Source organism: Leptodactylus fuscus, chromosome 4 (assembly GCF_031893055.1).
Source record: "Leptodactylus fuscus isolate aLepFus1 chromosome 4, aLepFus1.hap2, whole genome shotgun sequence".
NCBI lineage: Eukaryota > Metazoa > Chordata > Amphibia > Anura > Leptodactylidae > Leptodactylus > Leptodactylus fuscus.
In genome coordinates this window covers 154,461,314-154,486,831 of record NC_134268.1, presented here as the reverse complement: position 1 = coordinate 154,486,831, position 25,518 = coordinate 154,461,314, and the positions used below count along the sequence as shown (strand labels likewise).

The 25,518-nt window shown below is 43.0% G+C and overlaps 1 long non-coding RNA gene across 1 annotated transcript in view; it reads left to right on the top strand.

Moving 5' to 3' along the window:
• The window catches only part of LOC142201402 (uncharacterized), a 137,544-nt gene that overhangs the window by 97,221 nt on the left and 14,805 nt on the right, over positions 1-25,518 (top strand). The window contains exon 3 of the long non-coding RNA XR_012715521.1: positions 890-964. This is a non-coding gene — a long non-coding RNA (uncharacterized LOC142201402). The remainder of the gene's footprint in view (positions 1-889; positions 965-25,518) is intronic.

Below are 25,518 nucleotides of genomic sequence, written 5' to 3'. Positions count from 1 at the left end.
TCACATTCTTTTTTAGGGTATTATTTTAAAACTGGGGGGTAGTTTAATATAACTTTTACAGTGCCTGAATAGTCTTTTTAAAGGCTATTCATGCATATGTGGGGCTCTATCAGCATGATTTTGCTGATAGAGCCCTTTTAAGTTTCTTACTATTGATATATAAAATCCAAGCATCAAGGAGAGACGTGGGCAGCTCAAGTTGAATTCATCCCCTTTAGCCATTGGCAGCCATTGTTACTACGACATAAGCGATCTATGAAGTGGGACTGATGGTACAAAATAAACAAATTATGTGTGTAAACGCATCCCGTTTTGAAAATAGGCCTCCTCTTTTATGTACACCCCCTCCCAAAACTGGAGATTATCCAAAATTATAACAAGAGGCTCAACTATTTTTCCAAGAACAAGGTCTCTCTCATCCTCAGTCTGGCAGCTCAGTGCCATATCAGATATAGCCCATAGACTAGACAGATGCTGTTTTTGAGGGGGGGAAAATACCTATTTTCTTATCCTGTATAACCCATTTAATGAAGAAAATGGATGCTTGGTCACAGTCAGCATGTATCAATCTGTTTGCGGCAGCCCCAGCATTTGTACTTGTGTGTGGGTGTTCTAGAATTTATCTAAAGATACCATAAGCATTTGTTTTAAAAGGAAACGGTACATTTTATTCCGTGGAAGCTTAGATTGAAAAACACTAATCCAATTAGGTCTTGCTTTACCGTAATAGCTTGCTATAAGATGATGTTTATAAGAAATATTTCCATTAATGTGAATGTGGCATGTCTTTTCTTACATACAATTACGTATAATTTCTCGAGTTGTATTTCAACTGTATCCAGTTCTTTATGTTCTACTTGAAAAGTAAATTCTCTGTAATTTCTTTCAGAACACTTGAAATGTGGACTTATTATTCTCAATCAACCACTGGACAAAGAGATTTTACATCAGCTGTGGAGCAAAGGTACTTCATTTACTGTGTATATAGGCTTAATGCTTACAAAGCACTTAGTCATTCTAGTGTGCAGGATTTACTGTAGTTCTATTTGATTGCACCTACTAACACACAGCATCACATGGGAGAAAAATGATCCTGGGGTGGTTATGGATATTCAGTAGGAAAATATTAATCCTGTTTGGGCCTGACTTATCCAGCGTTCACAAAGGCTGAGGCCCCACTTTGCGGCAAACGCAGCTTTTTTTCTTGCAGATTTTGTTGCATTTTTTTGAGCAAAAGCCAGGAGTGGATTGAGCAAAAGATAGAAGCATGAGAAGCTTACTATATATTTCTCATTCCTTTTGTAGCCATTCTTAGCTTTGGCTCAAAAAACAGCAACAAAATCTGCAACAAAAAAACTACGTTTCCGCAATGTGAGGCCTCAGCCTTAGGGCTAGTTCACACGGGGACATGGAAGCGGATTTTGACAGCGGAATCCACGTCATAATCCGCCTCCATACAATGATAGTCTATGTAGAGGGCTTCCTTTTTATTTCGCTAGCGTTTTTTTACGCTAGGTGAAAAAAGAAGCGACATGACCTTTCTTCAGGCGTTTTCCGCATGAAGAAAGCAATAGAAGTGAATGGGAAGCGCAGCCCATTCTCTTTTAAGGGATGGGAAAACCGCCTGGCCTTGTTGGAAGCGTTTTTTTTTACAAAAAAAAGCTCCACAAAAAGCGGGCCAATGTCCAAAAAACGCTTCCTAATTAGGAAGCGTTTTTTTTTTCCGGTGCCAAAATAAGCCACATGTAATTTACGTGTGAACTAAGCCTTAGGAGGATTTATTTGTGGACTTTGTTGGTCTTGTCACTTCTGATCTGGGAATTGTGTTCACCTCACAACACAAATAAGGTTTATGCTGGAAGCTGTACAGTATCACTAAAGAGGATTATAAAATGCAAGAAGTCCAAACCCCTCCATAACATCCGAAGGAGGAGGGATAAAACTAAAGCGAAGAAGTTCATAATCTTCAAGAGACCAGGGTTGGGTGTCATTTCTTAGGGGATCACTGGAAGTAAAAGTCTGCCCTTGTCTCTGCCTGCCTAGTCACCAGATACTAAACTCATCTATTTGAGAGTTAGGTTTCTGGTTTATTTCCTTTTATTTTAAGAAACTGTTTTGCATCATATTACTATGTGCCTTTTTTTTTTACCGCTTTTTATGTATAAGCATTGTGACTCTCTTCATTATATTAAACTCCCTTCAAAACGTTCTGTTTTGGTCTTGATCAGGCCCATGTGCTAAGCTTGGCACACATAAGACTACCTGTCCAGATAATAGTTTGGAGCAGGCATGTCAAACATGCGGCCCGCATGTGGCCCTTTACAGGCATATCTGGGCCCGCACAAAAGTCTCAAACTTTGTCTCTAAAGTTTAGAGACAAAGTTTGAGACTTTTGTGCAGGCCGCAGATGTACAAAACTCACGCTGCTACTCGCTCTGTAGACGCGATGTAATGATGTCACATTGCGTCTACAACTGTTAGTGCACGAGAGAGAGAGAGCAGCGGAGGAGCGAGGACTCGGAGTCGTCGGAGAAGGTAAGTTTAATATGTGTACACATAGAGGTGGAACGTGAAACTGGGGGCAGATGAAGGAGAGGACGGCATGACACTGGGGGCAGAGATGGAGGGGACATAAATCTGGGGGCAGAGATGTGGGGACATGAATCTGGGGGCAGAGATGGAGGGACATGAATCTGGGGGCAGAGATGGAGAGGACAGCATGACATTGGGGGCAGAGATGGAGGGACATGAATCTGGGGGCAGAGATGGGGGATATGAATCTGGGGGGCAGAGATGTGGGGACATGAATCTGGGTGCAGAGATGGAGGGGACATGAAACTGGGGGCAGAGATGGAGGGGGGACATGAAACTGGGGGCAGATGAAGGGTGTATATGTAAACAGATAATTTTCTTTTATGAAACTAACAAAATCTTCTCAGAGAACAAGGCTGACTGATCACCACTTATCATCTTTGATCAAAGTAGGCACTGCGTTGTCATTTCAGCCTGATATACCAACAATTGTTAGCACAAAGAGGTGTCAAGCCTCAGGACAAAACACTAAAAAAAGATTGAAAAAAATGATAGCAAATAAATGTTTAGTTTTTAATTGATGTATTTTTGTTAAATATATTAGTTGCTGTTGCGCATTGCAAATATATATTGCTGTTTCATATTACTACTTCATATCTTGTTTTCATGACTGCTGTTAAAATACGTGTGTGACATTAGCTGCTGTGTGCGGCCCTCGCAACAACCTCTTGTTACTCATGTGGCCCTCGGGGTACCCTGAGTTTGACATGCCTGGTTTGGAGGATATAGCAGTAGTTCTGTAAGATAAATTGGTATTATGTAGAGATGGGAGGGGGTAACGTAAGACTTCCTGCAAGTGTGTGAGCCCTTGGAAAACAAGCCTTTATGGTAGGTTGTCATTGAATTTGTGGTGCTACTGTGGGTGAATAATAATAACTATTATTATTATTATTATTGTTATTATTATTATTATTATTATTATTATTTAGAGAGATCAAGTATTTTTGTATTGATTCCCCACAACTCATGTGAACTCCAGTGAAGATGTAAAGCAGTGTGCTTGGTAGGCAGTTAAGAAGCCTCAGTGCTCATTTGAAAACTGCAGTTTGCTGATTTAGCTGATTGATGGGGGTCCTGGCATTCACACCCTACAAGTCTGATACTGATAAAGTTCATTCATATTTTAGTGATGAAAAACCATTTCAATGCACCTGGGCAGAAGAAAAATTAGGCTACGCAATTGATTTTTTTTAAATTTACAAATCCTTTTTTATTAGTTTCTGAAGAGAAGTTTTAGTTGCCATTATATCTGCACTATTAACATCTGCTCTTAAAATCCTCCTCTCAAACAAATTTTATTTTTAAAAAAATTATTTTATTTCATATGGAGCATCTACACAGCAATGCCCTCAATGTTTAACTGACCAAAACTTGTGGTAGCCTGATTGACCTGGTTAGAAGCTCTATATGGGTGTAGATATATTGGACCTCATACACTTAGCCAAGGGCTGCTGCTCTTTGTTGAAGCTAGACTTTTTGGGGACTAGAGTACCATTGCTTTGAACTAAATGGGCTGACCATATAAGTGTCTTTCTAGGTAATTATATTTTTTTTGTAAATTAAGTTAGAAGGTAGGTGGGGGAAGGGTGTTTCGCTTAGAGTTGAAATATTAAGGACATTGGGTTTGGATCGACCCATCTGATTTTTGCTACAATATCATGATCAGATATACCCACCCTGGTGCGGTGACATGCCCTTATTGTGAGCTTGATGAAACTTTTCAAGAAATGTGTCCCTTTCAGCTAACAATAAGTTTATTCCAGTTTATATATCACATCTATGTTATCTGATTCCAGTCTGCTTACACAGAATGGGGAGAATCCCATGTTCCCACTCTGACTTTTGATATATGGTGTGGGAACATCAAGATAGTCAGGACTATTGGAAAGAACTCGTGTCTGAGTTCACTGCTGCGCCCATTCCGTTATCTCTAGGAATTTGTCTTTTTAAATATATTTCATGATGAGGTCTAGGAGCATCACACAAGAATCTTTCTTCTTGATTTATTATTTCAAGCCAGGAAAGCCATAGCCTTATGCTTGATGACTCTTCGCTCAGCTTTACTGGAGCAATAGTCCTATAAAGGAAGTTATTGCCTTAAAAAATTCCACAAGGTTTGGGGTTCTCAAAATCTGTGTGAAATTCTTCTGTGTAAATGGGTCCCTAGGATGAAAACTAGAATTACGGAGAAGTGAGAGATATTAATGGATACATGACAGGAATTAATTTATGCAAACTCTATATAAGGCAGAAACTGAGACCAATCATTGTACAATTCTGAAAAATAACACAATGCGGCTATATGCTTTGCACCACAAAGGGCACTCACACCAACCTGGATCTGGCCCTGTTAATGTATATGTTAATTCCAATTTTCAATCCACAGCTCAGAATGCTAAGTTTAAAAGGATGTTAATTGAAGGCAGGCAGCCAATTTTGCATGTTAGTACAAAGAAGCCAGGAGGCGTGGTGTGTACTTTTTAGAACAGACAGGCCAGCTGCTGCTTTCAACCTACTACCTGAACCTATATCGCACAAAGGAGAACATAACATGGAATATGTGTCATAATTCAGGTTTCATAACCATTAGCATGCAGAAATATGTCTGGGGAACCTGGACACATCATATGAGATACCCAACTAGCATTATGGCATATTCCCCAAATAGGTCACTTCTCCTTTGATATGGTGTATGAAATTAGCCAACCCCAGTCATAGGTGGTAGAACCCTTTGGAAATGTATAGCCTGTATAAGCAACAATAAACAGAAAATTCTTGTCTAGTTGTCCTAAGATAAGAACAATATATACCAAATAGGTGTAAAAAATAAAGTTCACTTGTGTTTTGGACTCTCTTGTCACGTCCACCTGAAATCAGCAGATGAAAAAGTCCCTGCACGCACAACTTTTTCATGCTTTGTTTTGAAAAAACAATCACCCAATGGACCCCATTATAGATATTGAGTCTGTCAGACTCCATATGTAACCACTATTTTAGCAATCTAGCTATTCATTGTTCTGATCATTTGATGAACCAGAACAACTGAAAGCAGAGACTAATATTAACTTAGTAAATGTGTTTGATACATTTTTTCTTTTTTAATTCTCATATGCTGCATTCCATTTGGTAGACAAGCAGTGCCTTTTCCTTAATTTTGTAGCGTAAATTGTATACTATCATGTTGGCTATATATGGAGATTTAAAAATTAGCATTCCTTAAATAAGGCTGAAAGTCCCACCCATAGCCATGCCCACTTGTCCAGCAGTAATCACAAAATAGAGCATGATGTATAATCTTTCATTCTCTTTGGTATGAAAGGCAATGTAAGAAGTGGGCAATTGAGATTGATAAATGTGGGCCACTGCTGTGGTCAATTTTAATCCTTATCTAGTTTGGGCCCTAAGAGATTTGCGATGTACAAAGTAATACAGTATTATAAATGCATTATGAATAGTAAGCCATCTGGAGTGTAAGAGAAGCTGTAATGGGAAAACAGCAGTACTATAAATTAAATGGATGTAATGAGCAAATAAACATTTTAGTGGTGCTGTAGTTTAAATAAAGCAAATTCACTCTTATGAGTTGTTATCATTACACGTCCAAAGACCACATTCAGAAAGCATAAATGCCAAGACAGTATGGCAAATCCTCAGGGCATCAATCACAATATAAAATGGTAGGTGTATGTGGCTAGATCCAGTGGAGGAGTTGCAAAGTGTGAAGGTTGCACGGTATTCAACTTTTTCCATTGGCTTAAAAGTTCATCTATAAATAACTATTTATCATACAAAGACAAATAAATCATCTTGGTGTTCATATTTCTAGCAATATATCTTATCTAGAAGGACGTAGCTAACCAATGAATTTGTCATTGTCCACCGGCTTCCGAGAAAATCTATTATTTATTAACTGTTAGAAGGAGCATTCAGATCAGGTTATTAATTAAACCCTAAATGTAGCATACTGTCACCAGACAAGTGTGCAGTGTATTGCAGATGTCTACAAGATGTTCTTAACCCAAACTTGCCAACTCTTCCAAGAAAAGGTTACCTTACTGAGTTCTGGAAGAGCTGGAATATCACCTGGGCATGGCGGGAGTGCTCTGGCATCTAGCAGGCTTAGATGTAATTTTATAGGGGCTGGCGTGTGTCCTTCCCTTGTCCCAATAAAGAGGGGTGTTGCATTCAAAAAGCTGTCTTTTATAGTGGTTATTATCCTTGGTGCCCTGTCCTGTTTTTCTTTTGAAGCAGCTGCAAGGTTGTCTAATAATAAGCTGGGTCAGAAGAGGTATAATGTCTTATTTTGAACAGACAGTACAGGGATGTATTCGACCATGCATGCCCTGCAAAGAATTCTGGGTAATATATATATATGCAAATAAGACCTAATCGGTAGAAAAGAAGACTTGCTCCTAGCGCCACCTTTTGGAATGTAACTCTGCATGGTTGTTCATAAAACCTAATTGCATAATCTGGGAATAATAGCTAAACCAGCATAAGGGTGCATTCAGACTACGTAACGCCGGGCGTGTATGAGAGCCGTACACGCCGGCATTACGGCAGACTGCCAAACACTTCCCATTCACTTCAATGGGAGCGCTCGTAAACGCCGCTGTTACGAGCGCTCCCATTGAAGTGAATGGGAAGTGTTCGGCAGTCTGCCGTAATGCCGGCGTGTACGGCTCTCATACACGCCCGGCGTTACGTAGTCTGAATGCACCCTAACTCCTCTAAAAGGAAGAGGGTCCCATCTGCACATAGTTGTTTCAAGGTTGTTGCCTCTCATCAGTACGGATAAGGGTACTGGCTGGTTGTATTAGAAGTTTAGATGTGTGTCAGCTAGCATGAAAACCAAAGGTCAGGTTTGGAAGGACCTCTGATCCTGACTCTTTGATCACCACACTCAAGACTGATGCTAGACTCACACTAGTGTTCAGGTTTCCGTTCTTTGGGGCTGCACTATTGCTTTTGTCAAAAAGTCATACATATGATTGAGTGAAAGCAAACAGTGGAGGATTGATGGCAAGAAGACCATTATTCCCAAAAGTGCCCACTCAAAATACAATGACTCTTAATGTTCCACACTGTTCAATCTCTCCAGTTCCGCAGTGTATCATGCCCCCTTTTGCCACACAGTATAACATCCATCATTACTTTAAAGGGTTAAATTGACCTTGAAGCCGACAGATAAATCAAGGTAAATTTAAGTTCCCAGACAACCCCTTTAAGGCATGATGGTTAGTCCATTTAGAAAGCTTTGAGAACTACTGCCTAAAGATGCCTAAAGGGGAGGAATCTAGAATCTAGAATACTCTTATGTTTTGTTTAACATTGATTTGTCCAACACTTCATTCCATATATGTTCCTTCATTCTTTCATGTGTGTATGTATGTGTATATGTGCACAGTGTGTGTGTATATATACAGTCCTATGAAAAAGTTTGGGCACCCCTATTAATCTTAATCATTTTTAGTTCTAAATATTTTGGTATTTGCAACAGCCATTTCAGTTTGATATATCTAATAACTGATGGACACAGTAATATTTCAGGATTGAAATGAGGTTTATTGTACTAACAGAAAATGCGCAATATGCATTAAACCAAAATTTGACCGGTGCAAAAGTATGGGCACCTCAACAGAAAAGTGACATTAATATTTAGTACATCCTCCTTTTGCAAAGATAACAGCCTCTAGTCGCTTCCTGTCGCTTTTAATCAGTTCCTGGATCCTGGATAAAGGTATTTTGGACAAACAATTCAAGTTCAGTTAAGTTAGATGGTCGCCGAGCATGGACAGCCCGCTTCAAATCATCCCACAGATGTTCAATGATATTCAGGTCTGGGGACTGGGATGGCCATTCCAGAACATTGTAATTGTTCCTCTGCATGAATGCCTGAGGATTTGGAGCGGTGTTTTGGATCATTGTCTTGCTGAAATATCCATCCCCGGCGTAACTTCAACTTCGTCACTGATTCTTGAACATTATTCTCAAGAATCTGCTGATACTGAGTGGAATCCATGCGACCCTCAACTTTAACAAGATTCCCGATGCCGGCATTGGCCACACAGCCCCAAAGCATGATGGAACCTCCACCAAATTTTACAGTGGGTAGCATGTGTTTTTCTTGGAATGCTGTTTCTTTTTGGACGCCATGCATAACGTCTTTTTTTATAACCAAACAACTCAATTTTTGTTTCCAAAATGAAGCTGCCTTGTCCAAATGTGCTTTTTCATACCTCAGGCAACTCTATTTGTGGCGTACGTGCAGAAACGGCTTCTTTCTCATCACTCTCCCATACAGCTTCTATTTGTGCAAAGTGCGCTGTATAGTTGACCGATGCACAGTGACACCATCTGCAGCAAGATGATGCTGCAGCTCTTTGGAGGTGGTCTGTGGATTGTCCTTGACTGTTCTCACCATTCTTCTTCTCTGCCTTTCTGATATTTTTCTTGGCCTGCCACTTCTGGGCTTAACAAGAACTGTCCCTGTGGTCTTCCATTTCCTTACTATGTTCCTCACAGTGGAAACTGACAGGTTAAATCTCTGAGACAGCTTTTTGTATCCTTCCGCTGAACAACTATGTTGAACAATCTTTGTTTTCAGATCATTTGAGAGTTGTTTTGAGTAGCCCATGATGCCACTCTTCAGAGGAGATTCAAATAGTAGAACAACTTGCAATTGGCCACCTTAAATACCTTTTCTCATGATTGGATACACCTGGCTATGAAGTTCAAAGCTCACTGAGGTTACAAAACCAATTTTGTGCTTCAGTAAGTTAGTAAAAAGTAGTTAGGAGTATTCAAATCAATAAAATGATAAGGATGCCCATACTTTTGCACCGGTCAAATTTTGGTTTAATGCATATTGCGCATTTTCTGTTAGTACAATAAACCTCATTTCAATCCTGAAATATTACTGTGTCCATCAGTTATTAGATATATCAAACTGAAATGGCTGTTGCAAACACCAAAATATTTAGAACTAAAAATGATTAAGATTAATAGGGGTGCCCAAACTTTTTCATAGGACTGTATATATATATATATATATATATATATATATATATATATATATATATATATATATATATATATTTATAACTTGATTTATACTGTCCTACATTGAACCTAAATTATCATTATTTTTATGTTTGGGACGACTGTGTCATATTTCTTTTTATTTATTAATAATTGAATACTTAAGACTAGTCACCACAGGTTTGTTCTTGTAATTCATTATGATGCAGCAGAACACATTGAATTTAAAACATGCTGGAACTAACAATTTATCATATTAATGTGTGTGTGAGGCATTTTTTATTCTGTTTAATGAAGTGAGTTTACCGATTCAAGTAATTTAAATAAAAAGTTTCAACTGTAGTCTTCATGTCATTAAAAAACATCCCTACAAAGACATCTATCATGTTATTAAAGAGAAAGCATCTCTAATAATAAAGTACATCTCTCCCAATTACTTGCTCTGACCTAAATCTTCCACAGACCGTACCTTTACTTGTGTTTTCTGCAAATAACTGACATTTTCTATCAAAGGGTATGTCCACAAAAGACCTACACACAGCAGATTAACCACCTGAAGACCGGCGACTAGCTAAGCGGTTGCATTGCAGAATTGATTTAAGCAAATCTCATCCTTATGCTACACAAAAAAAAACACAGTGCAATTTGATGCCTGGTGCAGGTTTTCTATCCCACCATGTCAATTTATGCAACAGGTTTTTACTGCACCATGTACCCTTTGTGATGAAAAGAATTATAGCACTTCCATATCTACTATGGAAATTTTTTTGAAAATCCACTTCTGATTTCCCACAGCAAAATACCCATATAAGGTATTTGGTTTGTTCCATTTCACTTTACTCACTTTGCATACAGTGATACAGTCATAAACGTATTACTTGTTTATAAATTGTATAGAGACAAAATACTGTGTGATGTCAGAGTGATGTCATAATTGATGTGATGGTAATGTCTACCCTTTAAAAGAGGTCCTTTCGCCACCTCCACCAACTTCAGTTCTTTGCATCCATTTATAAATCTAGTGCTCCTGTCTGAGACCTCCCACCTGACAGTAGAAGTGTAAGGATCATTTCAGGCACCAAACGTAATTGCAATGACCACTCAGGAGCGATGTGGACTAGAAAAAAAAAATCAACTACTCTAGACTCAGAGGGGCAGTACCTATTGGTAGATTCAAAGAACTGGAGGTGGTGAAAGGCCCTCTTTAAAGGGATTATATCATTAGAATCCCATTTTTAGCTAAATCCACATCGGAATAGCATTAAGAGAGGCCATTCTTTCCCTACCTGTAGAAGACCTCTCCGCGCTGCCATTCGGTATATATTCCTGGTTTCTTCATTATGGTAATGAGTTTTCTTGCAATGCTGGGGGCGTCCCCTGTGCTGTGAGAAAACTCTCCAGTGCTGGCGCCTTCTTGTTCTCCATCTCCGCCTCTTCTCTCCTGTTTGGCCACAGGAAAATGGCCGACCAACATGCGCAGTGGGCGCCAAACAGGAGAGAAGAGGTGGAGAATAGAGATGAGCGAACACTAAAATGTTCGAGGTTCGAAATTCGATTCGAACAGCCGCTCAATGTTCGTGTGTTCGAACGGGTTTCGAACCCCATTATAGTCTATGGGGAACAGATACTCGTTAAGGGGGAAACCCAAATCCGTGTCTGGAGGGTCACCAAGTCCACTATGACACCCCAGGAAATGATGCCAACACCTCTGGAATGACACTGGGACAGCAGGGGAAGCATGTCTGGGGGCATCTAACACACCAAAGACCCTCTATTACCCCAACATCACAGCCTAACAACTACACACTTTACACACTCAATACCACCTCTCTGACAGTAGGAAAACACCTTGAAACATGTGTATTTGGCACTTGCAGTGAGGAGAGCTTGTCACCAGCAGTGAATTTGGCCCTTGTAGTAAGTTGAGGTTGGCACCAACATTTGTTTTGAAAATCAGGGTGGATTGAGCCTCTAACCAGCAGAGTTTGGGCAAATTCATGGTGGAGGGAGCCTCTAAAAACCCCAGTTTGGACCAATTCATGGTGGAGGGAGCCTCTAACCAGCCCAGTTTGGGCAAATTCATGGTGGAGGGAGCCTCTAAAAAACCCAGTTTGGACCAATTCATGGTGGAGGGAGCCTCTAACCAGCCCAGTTTGGGCAAATTCATGGTGGAGGGAGCCTCTAACCAGCCCAGTTTGGACCAATTAATGGTGGAGGGAGCCTCTAACCAGCCCAGTTTGGACCAATTAATGGTGGAGGGAGCCTCTAACCACCCCAGTTTGGACCAATTCATGGTGGAGGGAGCCTCTAACCAGCCCAGTTTGGACCAATTCATGGTGGAGGGAGCCTCTAAAAAACCCAGTTTGGACCAATTCATGGTGGAGGGAGCCTCTAAACAGCCCAGTTTGGGCAAATTCATGGTGGAGGGAGCCTCTAAAAAACCCAGTTTGGACCAATTCATGGTGGAGGGAGCCTCTAACCAGCCCAGTTTGGACCAATTAATGGTGGAGGGAGCCTCTAAACAGCCAAGTTTGGACCAATTCATGGTGGAGGGAGCCTCTAAAAAACCCAGTTTGGACCAATTCATGGTGGAGGGAGCCTCTAAACAGCCCAGTTTGGGCAAATTCATGGTGGAGGGAGCCTCTAAAAAACCCAGTTTGGACCAATTCATGGTGGAGGGAGCCTCTAACCAGCCCAGTTTGGACCAATTAATGGTGGAGGGAGCCTCTAAACAGCCAAGTTTGGACCAATTCATGGTGGAGGGAGCCTCTAAAAACCCCAGTTTGGACCAATTCATGGTGGAGGGAGCCTCTAACCAGCCCAGTTTGGACCAATTAATGGTGGAGGGAGCCTCTAACCACCCCAGTTTGGACCAATTCATGGTGGAGGGAGCCTCTAAAAACCCCAGTTTGGACCAATTCATGGTGGAGGGAGCCTCTAACCAGCCCAGTTTGGGCAAATTCATGGTGGAGGGAGCCTCTAAACAGCCCAGTTTGGGCAAATTCATGGTGGAGGGAGCCTCTAACCAGCCCAGTTTGGACCAATTAATGGTGGAGGGAGCCTCTAACCAGCCCAGTTTGGACCAATTAATGGTGGAGGGAGCCTCTAACCACCCCAGTTTGGACCAATTCATGGTGGAGGGAGCCTCTAAAAACCCCAGTTTGGACCAATTCATGGTGGAGGGAGCCTCTAAAAACCCCAGTTTGGACCAATTCATGGTGGAGGGAGCCTCTAACCAGCCCAGTTTGGGCAAATTCATGGTGGAGGGAGCCTCTAAACAGCCCAGTTTGGGCAAATTCATGGTGGAGGGAGCCTCTAACCAGCCCAGTTTGGACCAATTAATGGTGGAGGGAGCCTCTAACCAGCCCAGTTTGGACCAATTAATGGTGGAGGGAGCCTCTAACCACCCCAGTTTGGACCAATTCATGGTGGAGGGAGCCTCTAACCAGCCCAGTTTGGGCAAATTCATGGTGGAGGGAGCCTCTAAACAGCCCAGTTTGGGCAAATTCATGGTGGAGGGAGCCTCTAACCAGCCCAGTTTGGACCAATTAATGGTGGAGGGAGCCTCTAACCAGCCCAGTTTGGACCAATTAATGGTGGAGGGAGCCTCTAACCAGCCCAGTTTGGACCAATTAATGGTGGAGGGAGCCTCTAACCACCCCAGTTTGGACCAATTCATGGTGGAGGGAGCCTCTAACCAGCCCAGTTTGGGCAAATTCATGGTGGAGGGAGCCTCTAACCAGCCCAGTTTGGACCAATTAATGGTGGAGGGAGCCTCTAACCAGCCCAGTTTGGACCAATTAATGGTGGAGGGAGCCTCTAACCACCCCAGTTTGGACCAATTCATGGTGGAGGGAGCCTCTAACCAGCCCAGTTTGGACCAATTCATGGTGGAGGGAGCCTCTAAAAAACCCAGTTTGGACCAATTCATGGTGGAGGGAGCCTCTAAACAGCCCAGTTTGGGCAAATTCATGGTGGAGGGAGCCTCTAAAAAACCCAGTTTGGACCAATTCATGGTGGAGGGAGCCTCTAACCAGCCCAGTTTGGACCAATTAATGGTGGAGGGAGCCTCTAAACAGCCAAGTTTGGACCAATTCATGGTGGAGGGAGCCTCTAAAAACCCCAGTTTGGACCAATTCATGGTGGAGGGAGCCTCTAACCAGCCCAGTTTGGACCAATTAATGGTGGAGGGAGCCTCTAACCAGCCCAGTTTGGACCAATTAATGGTGGAGGGAGCCTCTAACCACCCCAGTTTGGACCAATTCATGGTGGAGGGAGCCTCTAAACAGCCAAGTTTGGACCAATTCATGGTGAAGGGAGCCTCTAAAAACCCGTTTGGACCAATTCATGGTGGAGGGAGCCTCTAACCAGCCCAGTTTGGGCAAATTCATGGTGGAGGGAGCCTCTAAACAGCCCAGTTTGGGCAAATTCATGGTGGAGGGAGCCTCTAACCAGCCCAGTTTGGACCAATTAATGGTGGAGGGAGCCTCTAACCAGCCCAGTTTGGACCAATTCATGGTGGAGGGAGCCTCTAAACAGCCAAGTTTTGGGAAATTCATGGTGGAGGGAGCCTCTAACCAGCCCAGTTTGGACCAATTCATGGTGGAGGGAGCCTCTAAAAAACCCAGTTTGGACCAATTCATGGTGGAGGGAGCCTCTAAACAGCCCAGTTTGGGCAAATTCATGGTGGAGGGAGCCTCTAACCAGCCCAGTTTGGGCAAATTCATGGTGGAGGGAGCCTCTAACCAGCCCAGTTTGGACCAATTAATGGTGGAGGGAGCCTCTAACCAGCCCAGTTTGGACCAATTAATGGTGGAGGGAGCCTCTAACCAGCCCAGTTTGGACCAATTCATGGTGGAGGGAGCCTCTAACCAGCCCAGTTTGGACCAATTAATGGTGGAGGGAGCCTCTAAACAGCCAAGTTTTGGGAAATTCATGGTGGAGGGAGCCTCTAACCAGCCCAGTTTGGACCAATTAATGGTGGAGGGAGCCTCTAACCAGCCCAGTTTGGACCAATTCATGGTGGAGGGAGCCTCTAAACAGCCCAGTTTGGGCAAATTCATGGTGGAAGGAGCCTCTAACCAGCAGAGTTGTGGGAAAGCAGGGTGGAGGGAGCCTCTAACCAGCAGAGTTGGTGGAAATCAGGGTGGAGGGAGCCTCTAACCAGCAGAGTTGGGGGAAATCATGTTGGAGGGAGCCTAGTATTAGCAGAATTGTGCAACGCTTATGGTGGATGAGTATGAGGATGCGGAGGAATTGGAGAGGTTGAGTACAGACATGGAGTTTCATGTTGGGGTGCTTTACACAGGTGGGCACAAAAATGACGGCTCTACCCAGTGGTGGTTCATTTTTATCAAAGTGAGCCGGTCGGCACTCTCAGCTGACAGACGGGTGCGCTTGTCAGTGATGATGCCACCGGCTGCACTGAACACCCTCTCAGATAGGACGCTGGCGGCAGGACAGGACAGCACCTCCAAGGCATATAGGGCAAGTTCAAGCCACAGGTCCAACTTCGACACCCAATACGTGTAGGGCGCAGAGGGGTCGGAGAGGACAGGGCTGTGGTCGGAAAGGTATTCCCGCAACATGCGCCTATACTTCTCACGCCTGGTGACACTAGGACCCTCCGTGGCGGCACTTTGGCGAGGGGGTGCCATCAAGGTGTCCCAGACCTTAGACAGTGTGCCCCTCGTTTGTGTGGACCGGTGAGAACTTGGTTGCCTACTGGAGGAACTGCCCTCCCTGCCGCCACTGTCACATGCTGGAAACATCTCCATCATATTCTGCACCAATTGCCTGTGGCAAGCATTGATGCGATTGGCCCTCCCCTCTACCGGAATAAAAGACGAGATGTTGTTTTTATACCGGGGGTCAAGGATAGCAAAGATCCAGTACTGGTTGTCCTCCATGATTTTGACAATACGCTTGTCGGTTGTAAAGCACCCCAACATGAACTCAGCCATGTCTGCCACAGTGTTAGTTGGCATGACTCCTCTGGCCCCACCGGAAAGTTCAATCTCCATTTCCTCCTCATCCTCCATGTCTACCCATCCGCGCTGCAACAATGGGACGATTCGAAGTTGCCCGGAAGCCTCCTGTATCACCATCACATCATCGGACAACTCTTCTTCCTCCTCCTCCTCCTCCTCCTCCATTAAACGCAGTGAAGCGGACAGATGTGTGGACCTACTCTCCAGCTGTGACGGATCGGATGCTATCCCTAACTCCTCTGTGTGATCTGAGTTATCCCTGATGTCAATCAGGGATTCTCTCAGAACACACAAGAGCGGGATTGTAAGGCTCACCATCGCATCCTCAGAGCTCACCCTCCTTGTGGACTCCTCAAAGACCCGTAGGATGTCACAAAGGTCTCTCATCCATGGCCACTCATGGATGTGAAACTGAGGCAGCTGACTTTGTGGCACCCTAGGGTTTTGTAGCTGGTATTCCATCAAAGGTCTCTGCTGCTCAACCACTCTATTCAACATCTGAAACGTTGAGTTCCAGCGTGTGGGGACGTCGCACAAAAGCCGGTGTTGTGGCACATGCAGGCGTTGCTGGAGAGATTTTAAGCTAGCAGCGGCTACTGTCGACTTGCGAAAGTGGGCGCACATGCGCCGCACTTTCACCAGTAGCTCTGGAACATTGGGGTAGCTCTTTAGGAAACGTTGCACCACTAGGTTGAAGACGTGGGCCAGGCATGGAACATGTTGGAGTCCGGCAAGCTCCAGAGCTGCTACCAGGTTCCGGCCGTTATCACAAACGACCATGCCTGGGCCCAGGTGCAGCGGCTCAAACCATATTGCCGTCTCATCGAGGAGGGCATCCCTCACCTCGGAGGCAGTGTGCTGTCTGTCCCCCAAGCTGATCAGCTTCAGCACAGCCTGCTGACGTCTACCAACGCCAGTGCTGCAACGTTTCCAACTCGTAGCTGGGGTCAATCTAACAGCGGAGGAGGAGGCGGTGGCGGAGGAGGAGGCGGTGGCGGAGGAGGAGGCGGTAGAGGAGGAGGAGGAGGGGGGTGTTCTTCTCGTGTCCCTGCCAGGAATGTTAGGCGGGGAGACGAGGTACACCGGGCCAGTTTGGGAAGCAGTCCCAGCCTCAACTACATTCACCCAGTGTGCCGTCAGTGAAATGTAGCGTCCCTGTCCGCATGCACTTGTCCACGCGTCGGTGGTCAAGTGGACCTTTGTGCAAAGCGCGGAACTAAGGGCCCGCCTGATGTTGAGTGACACGTGCTGGTGCAAGGCGGGGACGGCACACCGGGAGAAGTAGTGACGGCTAGGGACGGCATAGCGAGGTGCCGCAGTTGCCATCAGGTCCAGGAAGGCGGGAGTTTCAACAAGCCGGAACGCCAACATCTCCTGGGCCAGCAGTTTAGCGATGTTGGCGTTCAAGGCTTGCGCGTGTGGGTGGTTAGCAGTGTATTTCTGCCGCCGCTCCAATGTCTGAGAGATGGTGGGTTGTTGTAAAGAAACGCCTGATGGTGCCTTTGATGGTGCAGGAGAAGGAGATAAGACAGGACCAGGGGAGGATGAGGTAGAAGTCAACAAAGTGGCGGAGGCAGATGAAGTGGTGTCCTGGCTCGTCCTCTGGAGTGCATCGCCAGCACAGTCAGCAGTGGCAGTGGCAGAGGCAGAGGCAGAGGCAGTGGCAGTGGCGTGAACGGCAGGCGGCCTTTGTCCTGCCGTTGCTGCCTGCCACTGATTCCAGTGCTTGGATTCCAAATGACGGCGCATTGAAGTGGTGGACAGGTTGCTCTTCTCAGAGCCCCTAATCAATTTCGAGAGGCAAATTGTGCAGACAACACTATATCTGTCCTCGGCGCATTCCTTGAAAAAACTCCACACCTTCGAGAAACGTGCCCTCGAGGTGGGAGTTTTTCGGGGCTGGGTACGAACTGGAACATCTTGGGAGATTCCGGGTGTGGCCTGGCTTCGCCTAAGCTGCTGACCTCTGCCTCTGCCTCTAGCTACCCTTTTTGGTGCTGCACCTGCCTCAACATCCACACTACTTTCCCCGCTTGACATCCCCCCTGTCCAGGTCGGGTCAGTGTCCTCATCATCCACCACTTCCTCTTCCAACTCCTGTCTCATCTCCTCCTCCCGCACAATGCGCCAGTCAACTGGATGCCCTGACGGCAACTGCGTCACATCATCGTCGATGAGGGTGGGTTGCTGGTCATCCACCACCAAATCGAACGGAGATGGAGGAGACTCTAGTGTTTGAGCATCTGGACACAGATGCTCCTCTGTTAGGTTCGTGGAATCGTGACGTGGAGAGGCAGGTTGAGGGACAATGAAAGGAGCGGAGAACAGCTCTGGGGAGCAGGGACAGTTTGGGTTATTGTTCTGTAAAGCTTCGGAATTTTGGGAGGAAGGAAGACAAGACTGTTGGGTAATAGGAGGAGAGGAGGCAGAGTCTGACTGGCTGCTGGACAATGTGCTGTAAGCGTTCTCTGACAGCCATTGCAAGACCTGTTCCTGGTTCTCGGGCCTACTAAGGTTTGTACCCTGCAGTTTAGTTAATGTGGCAAGCAACCCTGGCACTGTGGAGTGGCGCAATGCTTGCTGCCCCACAGGAGTAGGCACGGGACGCCCTGTGGCTTCACTGCTACCTTGCTCCCCAGAACCATTCCCCCGACCTCGCCCACGGCCTCGTCCACGTCCCTTTCCGGGAGCCTTGCGCATTTTGAATTCCTAGTTAGAAATTGGCACTGTATACCAGTAGTAAAAATTGTGGGTGCACGTAACCCCAATATATTCTTTGAATTCCCAGTCAGACACTGGCACTATATGGCAGTAGCAAGAAATGAGGGTATTTGTATTCCCAATATATTCTTTGAATTCCCAGTCAGACAATGGCACTGTATACCAGTAGTAAAAATTGTGGGTGCACGTAACCCCAATATATTCTTTGAATTCCCAGTCAGACACTGGCACTATATGGCAGTAGCAAGAAATGAGGGTATTTGTATTCCCAATATATTCTTTGAATTCCCAGTCAGACAATGGCACTGTATACAGTAGTAAAAATTGTGGGTGCACGTAACCCCAATATATTCTTTGAATTCCCAGTCAGACACTGGCACTATATGGCAGTAGCAAGAAATGAGGGTATTTGTATTCCCAATATATTCTTTGAATTCCCAGTCAGACAATGGCACTGTATACCAGTAGTAAAAATTGTGGGTGCACGTAACCCCAATATATTCTTTGAATTACCAGTCAGACACTGGCACTATATGGCAGTAGCAAGAAATGAGGGTATTTGTATTCCCAATATATTCTTTGAATTCCCAGTCAGACAATGGCACTGTATACCAGTAGTAAAAATTGTGGGTGCACGTAACCCCAATATATTCTTTGAATTCCCAGTCAGACACTGGCACTATATGGCAGTAGCAAGAAATGAGGGTATTTGTATTCCCAATATATTCTTTGAATTCCCAGTCAGACAATGGCACTGTATACCAGTAGTAAAAATTGTGGGTGCACGTAACCCCAATATATTCTTTGAATTACCAGTCAGACACTGGCACTATATGGCAGTAGCAAGAAATGAGGGTATTTGTATTCCCAATATATTCTTTGAATTCCCAGTCAGACAATGGCACTGTATACCAGTAGTAAAAATTGTGGGTGCACGTAACCCCAATATATTCTTTGAATTCCCAGTCAGACACTGGCACTATATGGCAGTAGCAAGAAATGAGGGTATTTGTATTCCCAATATATTCTTTGAATTCCCAGTCAGACAATGGCACTGTATACCAGTAGTAAAAATTGTGGGTGCACGTAACCCCAATATATTCTTTGAATTCCCAGTCAGACACTGGCACTATATGGCAGTAGCAAGAAATGAGGGTATTTGTATTCCCAATATATTCTTTGAATTCCCAGTCAGACAATGGCACTGTATACCAGTAGTAAAAATTGTGGGTGCACGTAACCCCAATATATTCTTTGAATTCCCAGTCAGACACTGGCACTATATGGCAGTAGCAAGAAATGAGGGTATTTGTATTCCCAATATATTCTTTGAATTCCCAGTCAGACAATGGCACTGTATACCAGTAGTAAAAATTGTGGGTGCACGTAACCCCAATATATTCTTTGAATTCCCAGTCAGACACTGGCACTATATGGCAGTAGCAAGAAATGAGGGTATTTGTATTCCCAATATATTCTTTGAATTCCCAGTCAGACAATGGCACTGTATACCAGTAGTAAAAATTGTGGGTGCACGTAACCCCAATATATTCTTTGAATTCCCAGTCAGACACTGGCACTATATGGCAGTAGCAAGAAATGAGGGTATTTGTATTCCCAATATATTCTTTGAATTCTCAGTCAGACAATGGCACTGTATACCAGTAGTAAAAATTGTGGGTGCACGTAACCCCAATATATTCTTTGAATTACCAGTCAGAAACTGGCACTATATGGCAGTAGCAAGAAATGAGGGTATTTGTATTCCCAATATATTCTTTGAATTCCCAGTCAGACAATGGCACTGTATACCAGTAGTAAAAATTGTGGGTGTATATAGCCCCAATTCTATTGCTAGGGGACTTGCAGGGTATTTCTGGGGTGAAGGTGGGGGGGCACACCGTTGGAACGGGTATCGGGGTATATATCGGGTATACGGGAATACACTGACAGTGTATTCCATTCAGGATCCTGGGAAAGCTGGGTTGCGGCGATTGAGCCCGTCAGTGCCACGTTACACTGACAAGCTTCTCCCTGGAATTTAGCTCTTACAAGAGCTGTTGGTTGTCTTCTCCTTCCTATCCTAGCCTGTCCCTGCCTACCCAGAATCTAAGCCCTAGCTAACTGGACGGAAACCTCCGTCCTCGGTGAATTGCAAGCTCAGAATGACGCGAAGCTGGGCGTCGCTGTTCTTTTAAATTAGAGGTCACATGTTTTCGGCAGCCAATGGGTTTTGCCTACTTTTTTCAACGTCACCGGTGTCGTAGTTCCTGTCCCACCTACCCTGCGCTGTTATTGGAGCAAAAAAGGCGCCAGGGAAGGTGGGAGGGGAATCGAGTAATGGCGCACTTTACCACGCGGTGTTCGATTCGATTCGAACATGCCGAACAGCCTAATATCCGATCGAACATGAGTTCGATAGAACACTGTTCGCTCATCTCTAGTGGAGAACAAGTAGGCGGCAGCGCTGGAGAGTTTTCTCGCAGCACAGGGGATGCCCCCAGTGCTGTTTGAGCACTGAGGACCATTACCAAACTCATTACTATAATGAAGAAATTGGGAATATATACTGAACGGCGGCGCGGAGAAGACTTCTAAAGGTAGGGGAAGAACAGCCTTTCTTAAGGCTATTCTGATGTGGGTTTAGCTAAAAATGGAATTCTAATGATAGAATCCCTTTAACTTAGCTCAACTTTGGTTAAGGAGTCATTAATCTTTATACAATCACTTTTTGTAAGAAGGTACGAGCTGTCCAATTACTGGGATCCCCTTCTTCAGAACCTGCATTTATCTTGAGAATGAACATCCCTGTATTATGGAATGTATATTGATTACTCCCTTGGCTATGTTTTCAATTCTTATAGAAGTAAATGAAGAGCTATGCAAGTGTGACCACTTCTTCTGTCACAGTAACTGCAAAATGGGGGCTTAGTGAACCCCCATTCTCATGATAGTTTCATATACTTAGTTGTTCATTCATCAAGTTTTTGAGGTCCTCAACTTATGACCCTTCCTTTATTTCTGTCCAGAATGCTAAATTTGTGCTACACACTTACTTTAAGATTGCCATTATTTTGGGTTGTTTGTGTTTTTCTGTGCTTGGAAGCCTCCGTGGGCTTAGAGTTAGTGTGTCCTCTTGGCTGTTTTGTGGCTATTTTACATAGGTTGGTCATGATCTTATTTCCTTGGTTATTGTTGGGCAGTTGTCAAAATTATTGTTGATGGGGAGAAAACGGGAGAATGGGAAACACTGGAATTCTGTGAGAGTAGGAAAAGGAAAACAAATATTCAAGTTGTAACGGAAAGCGGCATCTTTACCACTTTGTATAAAATTAGCTGTAAAAGTATTTCTGGGCTTATGTGTTGTTTGACTGTGAAGATTTGCTACTTTGGGTCACAATAGCTCACATATATCTTGACCTATTTCAGAAGTATGATCCATATAATACACGGAAAGCTGTGTACATTAGTAAAGCTATGCATGATTGGTTTCGTAATGCAGTCTACAAAATACTGGTTTGCCTTCAAAGAGTAAATGACTGTGTGGACAGAGATAACGGAAGTTGGAGAGGAACAGAGATGTGCAAAGCCATAGAAGAGACTTGCCTGTAGTTCTTGAATAGAAACTTTCCAAAGCAGAATGGTTAAAGCGAATAAGTCTTTCTTTGTACACAATGAAACACATTTCCATTCCCTACTGGATTCTGAAGCAGTCCATCAGGAAGCTAATGATAATTTGCAGAACTGTACTTGGTCATTTATGTAGAGCATATTTTTTATCTGTCTTCAAACTCTACTCTGTAATCCTTTTTCTCCATGGCCACATATTCATCAGAACTTCTAAATAATCTAATGTTTCAGGTACTAGGTTAATTTGCATCTATTTAAGCAGCTAAATTAGAACTGGGATTATTTTGTCTTCATTCCAGATATCTTTTAAACTTATCCCAAGAGAAATAAAAATGTGTCTTAAGAAAACCATTCTATAAATACTGCAAGGAATAACAAATTAATTTCACTTAATTAACTGAAATGAAAATGGCCATTTTGCACTGCAATAGCAACAAGCTATTAACTTTCTGGACAACTATGTATTGAAGCATTAAAGCAGTGTTTGAAAGGCGCTACTTTCTAATTATGTTCATTTGCTTTAACATTTCAGGTATGTCTTTAAAATGCACATTTCCATTGAAGTGCGCTCATTGTCATGTTACCCAATATTACTGCTTTTGCAGCAACAGTTTTGTTCCCTTAAAGGGAAACTCCATGTTTGACTAGCCTTGTACAATGTTTCAATGTATAAATATGTATTCATGTTGTCCATTAGGATATTCTCCATTAGGAATTTTCTTCTGGAATTTTTTTTTACTAAAAGTAGCCAGTAGGTTATAGGTAAATAGTCATACGCTTCATGCATTTATAAAAGCTACTGGGTTCTAAACCAATCACAATGCAGCTTCCATTTTCCAGAAGCAGAATACAAAATGAAAGTTGCACTGTGATTGGTTGCTATAGGCATCTAAGACAGTTTTGCTTACTGACAGCTGTAATAAAACTGCCCCATTATTTTCAAAGGTGATATTCATAAGTCCTTTTATATGTTTTCATGGAAAAGTCAGTAGTCCCAAGTCTATTACGGGAGATGTCCATGAAAATGACTTCCCTATACGGATGCAAAATGACTGTGAAAAAAGAAGCCATGTTGTGTCCTGTTTTTCACATCCTTTTTTTCCAATGCTTGTATGCATGTATCTATACTCACCACTCACTTATCCCTGTCATATGGCCTGCTAGGTATTTTTAATCCAAGATTTGTTTATGTATTTCCATAGTTAGTATTGTAGATATACAATATGCAGAATTAATTGTAAGCAAGCAGCATTGTATGCAGTCAAGTCAATCAATAGAGAATACATAAGGTTACACAAAGCTATATTTAAAATTTAATAATTAGAAATACACTTTAAATGAGTTGTTTGGTAATGGACACATTAGCCATCTATTCACAGGATACATGGTGATTTTCTGATCACTGGGTGCCCCACCACCACTTAGCATTAATACAAGGATCCTGATCCGGCTGTGTCTCCTTGTTACAGATCGGGCACTCTAATAAGATACATCCTCTCACTGTATATAGATTCTATGGGACATCCATATACCTTGCTCACTACACACCCGTATGACACCAGATGCTCCCCACACAAGAATATGCAATCAACAAGGGGAACTCTGCTTCCATATTCCCTTAAAACTCATCTATGACACTAGGCTATGCAGGAGTAAAGAAAGTGACCTTCTTTAATCACACATCTGTACAAATACAGTGGTGTGAAAAAATATTTGCCCCCTTCCTGATTTCTTAATCTTTTGGATATTTGTCCCACTTAAGTGCTTCAGATCACCAAACAAATTTAAATATGAGAAAAATGAAAGTCTTTTCTATTAAGGCGAAAAGTCATCAAAACCTAAATGACCTTATGTGATAAAGTAATTGCCTCTTAACCCTAATAACTGGTTGGGCCACCCTTAGCAGCAACAACTGCAATTAAGCGTTTGTGATAACTGCCAATGAGAATTGTACAACGCTCTGGAAGAATTTTAGTCCACTCTTTTTTGCAGAATTGTTGTAGTTCACACACATTGGAAGGTTTCCGATCATGAACTGTTTTTTTTTAGGTCATACCACAGCATCTCAAACAGATTAAGGTCAGGTCTTTGACTAGGCTTAATTTAGTTTTTCTTAAGTCAGTAAGGCTGTGGAACAATAGAGGAGTCAATAATTTGGCATACCAACTCCAGAGCTCTGGTATCGTCATTATTTAATTTGGGATTAAAAAGGCAATTGATAATTTCATTTTGACATTGGAATGTTTTTGAGTGTTTTTTTCCAAACAGACCAATTGTTATAGCATTATTCCCCACCCCCAACAAATCAATAGAATGTTATAAAAATATTGTAATAAGTTTCGTCTGGTCAATTGTGTCTTTATTTACTTTGTATTTGGGTGGGATTTGGCAGTTAGCCTTTCCCCTAGTCTGTCGAATTCAACTTTGGTCTATTTACCGTTTACTCTGTTATGTAAAAATCTTCAATAAAAACTACAGCTGAAAAAAAAAAACATTGCAATAAATGTTATCTGGTAAAATGGTTAATTCTCCTGTCAGCAGTCTGCAAGCTTTCTTTAGGTTATCAGAAACAATTTCAGACACCTCAAAAAAAAACCATCTGCCATAATACTGTAATCGACTGGGAGAGAAGGCTAGTAAGAGCTACAGCTTCTCTCTCTCTCTGTGTTTCTATGAAACTGCTGACTGCAAGAGGGAAACGGGAGCGACACCGACTACCCTACTATGTTCAATAAGGAATTTGTGATGAGCAAGAAAAGCACAAAGCTTGCAAGAAAAGCAAATACATTTATATAAGGCTCTGTTTGGAAAAATACCCAAGTGAGAAGTTTCAACATTTTTGTCTGCCACCATATATATATATATATATATATATATATATATATATATATATATATATATAATCTACAGCTGTTTAAGAGGAAATTGCATTTTATACTTTGTAAGAATAGGTGTGCTCTTTTTTTAAACTGTAATTTTTTTTAATTATTCAAAAGGTATAAGAATTTATAAAAACAACCACAAGAGCAATAGGAAGTAGTCAAAACAAGAAAACCAGAGACAAGAAACAATGGAGAAAGGAAAGGAGGGGGGGGGGGGGAGATCAGAGACCATGGCGTACAATACCTGTCTCATGGGGCCCAAGTGGCCTGGAAAGTCTCTACCATATTATGCAATGTAGCAGTGAGAAACTCCAGGCACTTTACATCCTCAACATGAGCCAGTAGGGAGGGGCCTTTAGCGGGCTGAGTACTCCTCAAGTGTAGGGCTATAAGGGTTGTAGCTACTGTGCAAATATATAAAAAAAAAAAAGCTTAGAGGACTTTTTACTCAGTGGTCTGGGGGGAAGGTTGAGGAGATAAACTAAAGGTCCAGAGGAACACTTTGAAGGAAAAGCTTGTCTATCATGGACTTTATCTCCAACCAGAAAGGTCAGATCAAAGGACAGTCCCAAAATATATGAAACAATGTCCTCATATCTGAGAGGCACCTACAGCAAGTGGAGGGAATACTGGAATTTAGAGTATGGAGGAGAGCCGGTGTA